This window comes from Apteryx mantelli, chromosome 1 (genome assembly GCF_036417845.1).
Source record: "Apteryx mantelli isolate bAptMan1 chromosome 1, bAptMan1.hap1, whole genome shotgun sequence".
NCBI classification, from domain to species: domain Eukaryota; kingdom Metazoa; phylum Chordata; class Aves; order Apterygiformes; family Apterygidae; genus Apteryx; species Apteryx mantelli.
In genome coordinates this window covers 200,146,774-200,156,540 of record NC_089978.1, presented here as the reverse complement: position 1 = coordinate 200,156,540, position 9,767 = coordinate 200,146,774, and the positions used below count along the sequence as shown (strand labels likewise).

Sequence of the window (9,767 nt, the reverse complement as noted above, 5' to 3'; positions counted from 1 at the left end):
TTTTCACCTCTATCCCTTTTACGCACACTCACTCGCTCCCTCACTCCTCTCTGAACTGTGTTTTACTTCTCTCCTGGGGGAATGGAGGATGCTTGTTTTCCAAGTGAATTGCTTACCCATGTAGTATGCATACATAGCCAAGGTTATGTTTATGAGGCACTTTTTTTTTTTTATACTGAGTACTGAACCAAATTAAGTAATTGATTTTGAGGTGAATTAAGATTGCCTGGATTTGCACTGGAAGCTGTTTCTGTGTGTGCAATGTAAAAAACTCTAAAAAGCACTGACTGACAAATATATCAAGTTGTCTCAAGGTGCCAGGCAGTAGTGGGAACTACACAGTGAAAAGAAACAACATACTGTCACTCGTGTAATTCTGACATACTCGTGTACTTATTTTATTGTTTCCTTCTAAAACCAAAATAAACTTTAATTTTGGACTTAAGTGTTTGGGGACTGACTTTTTTTTTTTAAGTATTTGCAGGAGAAGAGTCACTTCTTCAGCTCTGACAGACCAAATTCAGAATGGTGCTGAGCGCTTTCAGTTGTCCTCTAAAATATACAGTGAAAATTTCAACCACAGAACACAAATAACTGGAAAAACTGTAGAGCTGGAATAGGTCTAGTGCCTGTTCAGGTGAAAAAAGGCAACTAGTTGTGTGTTTTCCATAGCAGCACACGTCCACCAACAGCCCCATTGTGTCAATTCCCATGCAAGGGGAGATGGGGAGCAGCTGAAGCGGCCGTTGTGCCCAGCAAGTCCTGATCTGAAGCAGACGTGGGGTTGTCTCGTTATTCCATGCATTGTCATTCAGCTTCTGCATGCCCTAATCTTACCAAAAGGGAGCAAATATCCTAGGGGGAGACAACAGCAGCGAAGTGGGGCTAGTGTGGCCCAGGCCCAGGGAGTGCGGGGGTCTCTGTCTCCGTGGTCCTCAGTATCACTCCCACCCAGGATGCTTGGGACTGATGCGTTGAGATTGTTCGATGCGTGAGGGAAAGTGGAAAAAGAATCAGACTTCATTTTCAAAAAGCTCTCTTTGTGTAAATATTTTAGTAGATTGTATCTCCTCCCAGCTAAGTGAATGTCTTTCGAACAGTAATGGTAAAAAAGTCCCTGCTTCTGGCTATGCAGATGACTTTCAAATTGGACAAAGTGATGAAAAGTCAAATTTTGATTAGCACTTGTTGGTTGTCAACACAGACCATGACTCTGCAGAGACCAAAGTGCCTACCTGCCAGCTTCAGTGGCAGCAGGAGTGTCTGTAAAGTCCTAGGCATCCTCAGGGCAGGTAAGGCAGAGCGGCTTTGTGATTTAGCTTCGACAAGTGCAGAATGTCTCTGGCCGCTCACGGCCTGTTGGGGAAAATCTCTGTATTTCCCTATCCATCTGTTTGTATCCATGTGCTGTCTCTTGACTTCAGATTACTTTATGAGTTCTTTGGAGTGGAGAATAGGTGTTTATCCCACCGTCTGATTTAGCTGGAAAATGCAAGTAATAGTAATAATGGAGTGCCATCTACAGACTGCAAGTGGTATACCTTGTTTCTTATTTTTAAGTGTAAGAATGTGCTGGGCTTTGAAGATGTCCTTCAGAGAAGAGGTAAGTGTGCATACCTTGGAGAGGTTTGGTTTTGACTTATCACCATTGTTATAGCTGATATTAACTATAACAACACAAAATAGAAGCATTCTAAGTAATTACTGGTTTATAGTATACTTCCATATATTTATTGTTCTTTTTGGTGTGATTATATTGATATTTGAGAGGAAGCTTCTTGAGTCAGGAACAATGTATTGACTTATGCCATTTAAATACATATATATATATATATATATGAAAAAAGGTTGATTATGTTGTGTTTATGCTATTTTATGGGAAATACAGAGAAGGAGCATGACAAGAAAAAGAACTTCCTTATTAAATTTTATTTTTACTCTTTTGTAAGACTCATATTTTTAAACAATTGAAATTAATGTGGATTGCTTCATTTGAAATGTTTTGAGGATAGACTTAGTCTGTCCCTAATGTAAGACCCAGCATCAGGAGAAGCTAAAGCTCTACTCTCACTCTTACTTTTGCAAGTCGAACATACTTTAGCTGGTCAAACTGAGGGACCGCTGCTCTTCTCAGGCAGCTGGAGATGCTGGGTGTCCCACTGAAGACCACATCTGCTATGACAGCTTTGGCTGGCTTTTGGTGCCTCTCTTTCACATGGGGCAGAGTGGGAACTGTGGAAGAATGGTTAAGTGAAAAGGGGCATGATCTCTTAGAAGTGAGCAATCCTGCCTTCATGATGAAGGGAGGGCCTCACATCTCTGTGAGCTGTCCTTGAACATTCCTAGACCATTACAGAAGGGGAAGACAAGTAGTGGTAAACAAGTAAAGGAGGGGGCCGACAAGCCCCTCCACGTGAACGGCAACTTTGCACCAATCATGTATTCGCTTTAGGCACGTGAACAGAGACTGTAAACCAATCATATAGCTATTGCTAGCACATGCTCTATCGCCTGTCTATATATACTCTGTGTAAGCTCTAATAAAGGGAGAACGACCATACTCACATTGAGACTCATCGTTACTCCAGGCCCGTCCCCCCACTCCGACATCTGGTAGCAGAGGATGGTTTACTTCCATGACTACTGACATCTGGTAGCAGAGGATGGTTTACTTCCGTGACTACCGACAGGGAACATTTTGGGAACTAGCTCTAGCCTGCATGTTTTGTCATGGTTATCAGCAATTTGAACCTGGCCACTACATCCTTAGGGATCTCTACCTATTCAGCTGTGCACAGGCACATTAATAATGGCATTCCTGTGCATGTGCCGTTCAGACATTCTTGTGCTTTCTGGGATGTCCAGGCCTGCTGCCCAGATATGTTTAGGGAAGGTTTGTGGCACACAGCCCTCTCCTGGTGTGGACCACACTCTGCGACAGTGACAAGGTTTGGCACTCAACCCCTTCAGATCAGAGACATGAGACATAACTGAAGCAAGCTGACTAGGACATTTATTGATTGATGAACACACAACCAGGAAACTGGCAAAGCAGCGAAATGATCAATAAGCTATGTAACATACCACTAAGATTAATTCACAGTTACATAGTTATGCAGACCATAATGCGAAAATATGTCGCTGTGAGTTATAGATCATAAATCTAATCAATCACATGTATGGCCAATGTTCAATTAAAGTTCTTTAGGTATTGAAGTGTCAGTCTGTTCCCCCATACCAAGCCTTACGGTCACACACTGACAGAGTCCAGCGGGTTATCCCGGGCGGCTCCCTCAGCGTCCTGGTGGCCTTGGGTCCACAGGTCAGCGTTGCTGCCAGCTGTAGGCATCCACACTCCTGCTGCTGGAAAAGCTACCCTCTGTTGGTTTTTGATTTTATACCTTCTCCTTCATTTTTCCTGCGTTTGGACCCACCTTTTTGCCACCAATGCACCTCCTTTCCTCTGACCAAACCATTCTGAAATAATTACTTTCTACCCATTGCTCCCAGTTTTGCTACATCCATACCTAAATTTGGTATTCCTGATACCATTACCTAGGCAATCGTGGCCTTATATGGTATTACTGATACAGTTACCTAAGCGTGGGGAGCCTGGCTCCCTTAAACTCCCCTATACTTATCTGGTTGGATTTAGTTTACTTCATCCAGTGACTAGACATAACTATTCTACTTTAGCCTTGATTCTTCTATGAGCTCTAGCTGAGTGCATGCAGGTCTTTATCTGCCAGTTTACATACCAGAGCAGCAGAGAAACTTGTTTTTTGCACCTCTGCCATGGGCAGCTGCTCGGGCCTCAGCTCCTGGGGGCGGTGCACTCCAGCGGGATCTCTTACTCACAAGTCACCCCCTGGTCTGACTGACCTCCTCCAAGGACGCTCAGACCACTCCGGATGCTCATAAGCTCAATCCCTTCCGGCTGGAATCCGCCACGTCTGTTAGGATATCAGCATACGTAAGAGATTCAACTGGGCATTCTTTTCTTTTGAACCAAGCAAAGCATACGTATAAAGAATAACAGATAGATATGGATAGAATAAAAGAATAAAAGGATAAAGAAAAACAATACTTCTATCATAACTAATAACAGCTGCAGGATTAAGTGCATTAAGTGTAGTGTAACAGCAGTCTTTGGAGGCCAACCCATGAATACGTCATACCAATGACGTACAATTAACAGTTCACTATCAGTCCTCAGTTTTAAGTTTCTTGTTCTCTAAGGTGATCATCAGGCTTGCAACTTGTTGTCTGCTCTCTGGTTTGTCAGCTTCTTTCTGTACGCTGTCATTTTGTCTGAGTATCTCATCCCCTGTGAGGTCAGTCAGTTCCCAGACAGATGCCATTAGTCCACTGGACTGAAACAGAACTCTGCTTTTGAGAAAGTACAGTCTGCAGGGCAACCAAATATACAACACCAGCTACAGTGACAAATAAGATACCACATTTACGTTCTTCTACTGGAGGTAGAGAGGTTATGTTATCCTTCCATTCTACCATTACAAGTGAGGCAAAATGTACACAACCCACACTCTTACCAAATACCAATGGAGTTCCCATGCTGACTTGTTTCCATTGACATATGACAATACCCTCTTGTGGTCCACAAGGCTCAATAGATCATGCAGAACTAATACATACATATCATTTAGTTGTCCATTTTCAACCACTGGGTGGTCAAACTTCTTGTATTCTTATGTGCACACCATTCCCTTATTAACTGATGTTCCCATAATCCTTTACCCAAGACTTTTGGTAAACTGAAGCAAGGTTTAATATCCCATTGTTCATGTCCTTCTTGTAATTCATCTCCTAACCCCAGCCCATCACTGAAGAGCCAAATCAAGATGAAAAGCTGTATCACCCATCTCTTAAACCTTGTAATATGGGATCTCTTTGTTGTACTCCTGATGAGAAAGAAGTTAATCCATTACAAAAGCTTCTAAACACCGATTCACTGTTTCAATAGCTAACAATTGTGCTTGAATACAATAGATGGCCAGAGATCTTGTACAAAAACTCTCAAAGGTTTTTTGTTTTATTTTTTAACTTGGCAGTTGCTTTAACCGCATGCCACATTTGGCTATTCCAGGTAGTTATTGTGGTGCGTCAGACAACAGTCTGAAATTTGTTACCAATTTACCTTATACACAACTCAAAATTCCCCCCATTTTACTTTAGGTGTGAGCATTTCAATGTCAAATTAATTTAGTATTCCAGTTTCTGCACCAATTTCTCCTACAATGGTGCTTGCTAAATCTCAAGCCATCTAGACCTTCTATACAGTTTCTATGATATTTGCCAGGCAGCCATTATGCCATGTAGATAAGGGGCACACTCTGGATGTATTCTAGAATAGTTCCAATCTAAATATCTAACTTACTAGTTCCATCATGTTGTTCAGTCCATGCTCCTTTAAAGATAAAATCAGTTATTTCTGGAAGGTCTATTAACAAATACTTACTATTAGGAAACCAAGCATTCGAGGACCTTCCCATTGTCTCAAGGCTTAGTGTTAAAATTCTGTTGATATCTTTCCCTGAGGAAATACAATTATTAACAGCAGCAGTGATGGTCCATGTCCAAACTGTTGCTTTTACACTAGAAGCCAGCAGAAGAAAACTGAACAGGGCCCAGAATGCTTTGAGAATATTCCTGGCACCGTCTTAAATCGATGATGAGCACCTTGAAGAAGATGGTTCTTGTTGAGGCTCTCTGTGGTCCACAGCTGTGATCAATCCCACACCCACATTCAATCCAGAAAATTAATCCTACTTAAACATTAGTCAGAAACATTCTCTTTGACTTCCCAGCAGTGGGTCCCATCTACCCATATAATCTCTCCTTCTTTGTTTCCAGTTAGCACTGAGTTTCCCCATCCATGAGCCAGAATCACCCCTAAATTTTCTCTTGGCCTTCCCTTTGTATCTGAGGAGTCCACAGGACCATGGCTCCCAGTGGGGGTCGATTTTCCCATTGCTTTATGTTGGTCCTTTTGTGTTCATGAGCTGTGTAATTCCGGACAGCTATATGGGCCCATGCTCTTAGTTGAGCTGATTGCTCCAGGATCAAAGCAGTATCTGGAGCACCTGACTGTTTAGCCCATTTACTAACATCACCACAGATCTTGTCCATTTGTGGGGGATGGCCACGTACCAGCTCATAAGGGCTATATCCAGTATCTAGCACGTTCTTGGTTCGCATGGCCCAGCACACAAATGGAAGTGCTTCGTCCCAGCTCAGTCCTCTTTCTTCAGCAATTAACTTCAGTCTTAACTTGATGGACCTATTAGCTATTTCCACTGTCCTGGAGGACTGTGAATGGTAGGAAATATGGGTTAATTGATGCACCCCCATCCCTTTAAGGAATTTCTGTACTGCTGCATCTGTGAAGTGGCCTTCTTTATCTGAAAAAATTAAGAATGGAGGGCCAAATCTGTTCATTATTTCACGCAGACACTGAACTGTGGTATTAGCAGTAGCTTCACGTACTGCCATTGCCTCTATCCATCTTGTTGTTCTGTCAATGGCAACAAATATGAATTGATTGCCCCTCTTTGATCTTTTTAAGGGACCCACATAATCAATTTGCCACTGTTCAAATGGTGCCCATTCCCAGGTGTTGAAGGCATTACCCAGGGCAGGCTTACGATTCTTTGCAAGGGGTTTCCACTGTCCACGTACTCCACATCCCTGGATTTCTGCAGAAATTGTGGGAATAGGGATTCTAAATCCAATCCTATTAAGCCTTCGTCGTACCCCCTGAGCATCCTCATGACCCCTCTGTGCTTCTGTACTGTACCGGTACTGGGAATGGAAGACAGGGTCTCTGGTTGGAGTCGCCTCATATTCTTCATTTACTAGCCCTGCTCCTGTTCTGCTTTTAGTCCAGTACTTCACCGACCTGGTGACTCCTGGGATCTCTTCATTTTCTGAGGCAGCAACACAATATAATTTTCCCTTGGACAAATCTACCTTGAACTGAGACAGGAAATTCATTCCTAAAATGTTTGGCCCTCCTTTAATCAGAATTATCTGTCCCTCCAATTTATCTTCCCCTATGCACAGCCGAGCTTCTACTTCTTTTCCCTTCATTCTTCCCCCTCCTACTCCCAAAATCCAGACCGATTTACCAGCAAGTGGAGGACCCTGGTAATCTAGTAAAGTTGCTTCTGATCCTGTATCAACTAAGAAAGTATTTACAACTTCCCACCCCCCCTTCAACAGACATCGTACCTCCACGTAGCCCCTTCCCCCTGAATCCCAAGTCAGTGTGGTGGAGGTTAATCCCACTGACGCCAGGGGTAGGGACTCCTAATCTTTAAGGTCCCTTAAGGATGGATATAGTTTTCTCTTTGGAATAGGAGGAGGAGCTGATGGCTTCATCTGCTCCAGTTTTTCCCAGACCTCCTCTTGCTTCATCCCCTTTTCCTGAAGGATTTTCTTCATTTTGGCAAGTAAAACTCCTGTGGGCTGACTATCTAGCTCTTCTTCATTCACCCCCTGATTTATCAAAAATCTCCAAATTGTTCCTCTAGGAATGTACTTCCTGGTCTTTGCCCCTGTCGCTCCCTTCTTTGCCTCTCCTTTCCCCCCTGCTCCCATAAGTGTCCCCACATTCTCTAAGGTAGCCATGCATTCACCAAGGGGCCGACCAATTAAAGTAGATCCCAGGCTGATGAAAAATCCCTTATGCAGTTCTGGAGCACGGCAGGCCAATACCCCTATGTCTCCCTGTTCGGCATTCACTCCATATATGTCAAAGTCAGGGGTCACCGGTTTCTCCCTTTGCTTTAGTACCCGGAGTAGTACATTCCCACACACATAGGCTGACGCCTCCTGGACATCTGTCCAGGGTGCCCCCTCCATGTTATCTTTGAGGGGCTCATACTCTCCCAGATTTCTAATCACCAGCCTTAGGATTTCTCCCCCAGATGTCTCGCTGGCAGGCAAGGCTCTGATGATTGCCCCTACCTTTGGCCAAGGTAGCCCTATGGCTGTCACCACCCGCTTAGCCTCCTCATACGTGAAAGCAGTGCACTGTTCTAAAGTCCAAATCCTGTTTACCCACACAGGCCAACCCTCCTTCTGCTTCTTCCAGACCTTCTCTTTTCGGGACATATCCCCCACTCCCTGGGTTTTTAAAGCTATGTCTCCCTCCGCTGGTCTTATTTTTCTAGTAACCACAGCAGCTACGCCTTGCGCTGCAGAGTTCTCCTTGTCCTCCACATTCCAAATATCCCCATCCCACGTCTCTGGGTCCCAATCCGTCTTACTCAAAGCTGCTACTTTCCTATGATCTAAACCTTTCCCTAGAGCTAACAGCGTACCCAGGCACTGCACTTTTTTTCTTAATCGGGCATTATCAGCATTCTCTGCCCTTAGTTTTTCTTTCAATTCTCTTAATTGCTCGGCCTGTTCATTTAGCAGAGTGTTATCACACCGTAGTGCTAGTATCTCATTGTGAGCCACTTGCAAATTATTTTGCAAGTTCTTTATACATTGCTCTTTTTCTTCTGTTGCCGTTTGTAAGGCACCTGCCAGATCAAACAATAGCCACTGCAGCGCTGAGCATTTCTTTTCTCCTTTAGGATGATACATGGATATATAATTCACCCAGTGTCTTTCAGCAGCTTTGAGAGTGGGATCCTGGCCAATAACTTTATAATCCCAAGGATCTCCTCCATGTTCTAGCATAGCCTGTACTAACAGACCTCTCTCCTCCTGATTGAGAGAGCTTTCAGACTCCTCTTTCTCCTTCGATTTGCCCCCCCTCGTTAACCAGGACATCTTGTATCACTCAGCTCAGGTCCTGAGCTGCAGTGTCCTGGACAAGCGCACGCTCACCGCTGACGTCTGGCACTCAAACCCCTGCAGATCAGCGGCTTGAGACGTAACTGAAGCAAACTGATTACCAAGTTTACCGAATGAGGAGCGCACGACGAGGAAACTGGCCACGCAGCAAAATAATCTATAACCTAAGTAACACACCACTAAGACCGATTCACAGTTGCGTAGTTATGCAGACCATGATGCAGAGCTGTGAGCTGCAGAGCTTAAACCTGACGAGCCGCACGTACGGCCAACACCGAACTGCAGCTCCGCAAACGCCCAAGCGCCAGCCCGCTGCCCCGCGCCGAGCCTTACGGTCGCAGGCCACGGAGCGCGTCCGGCGGCTGGGTTATCCCGGCGGCTCCCTCGGCGCCCGCGGGGCTGCCGGCCAGCGGGGCGGCCGCGCTCCCACGCCGCAAAGCCTTCCCGCTCCGCTCGTCGGTCCTCTGCCTCCACCTCGGTCCTCCTGCCTCTGGACCCACCTTGCTGCCGCCGTCGCACCTCCTTCTGCTGGCCAACCCCTCCCCGACAAACAGCCTGCCCAGAGCTGCCTGCTCCCCATTGGCGCCGGTCTTGCTACATCCGTACCTCAGTGTGGCGTTTCTGACACCGCCACCGGGGCGTGACCGGGTCACCCCGGCCCGCCGCTGCCTCCCCGGCGGCTAGGCAGCACCATTCCCCGCTCGCCCTGCTGCTTCCCCGCGCTCCGGCACGTCCTCATCTCCCAGCGCACGCACCAGGGCCGCGAGGAAACGCGCCCCCGCCGCGCGCCCCTCGCGGCATGCCCCGCCCCTCGCGGGGTGCGGGCCGGGCAGCGGGCGGGGCTTGGCCGCGGCGCGCCCCGCGATAGGGCGGTCAGCTGGCGGGGCCGCCCCGTGGGCGGGGACGGCAGGAGCCCCGCCCCCCGCCCCGTCCCGTCG

At 46.2% G+C, this 9,767-nt stretch overlaps 1 long non-coding RNA gene across 1 annotated transcript; it reads right to left on the bottom strand.

The window, feature by feature from the left end:
- Nucleotides 1-2,991: 2,991 nt before the first annotated feature.
- LOC136995314 (uncharacterized) lies at nucleotides 2,992-9,556 on the bottom strand. Its single transcript, XR_010886881.1, has 2 exons — nucleotides 9,436-9,556; nucleotides 2,992-4,922 (listed from the first exon to the last, which is right to left on the bottom strand). It is a non-coding gene; the product is annotated as an uncharacterized lncRNA (long non-coding RNA).
- Between the last annotated feature and the right edge of the window lie 211 nt (nucleotides 9,557-9,767).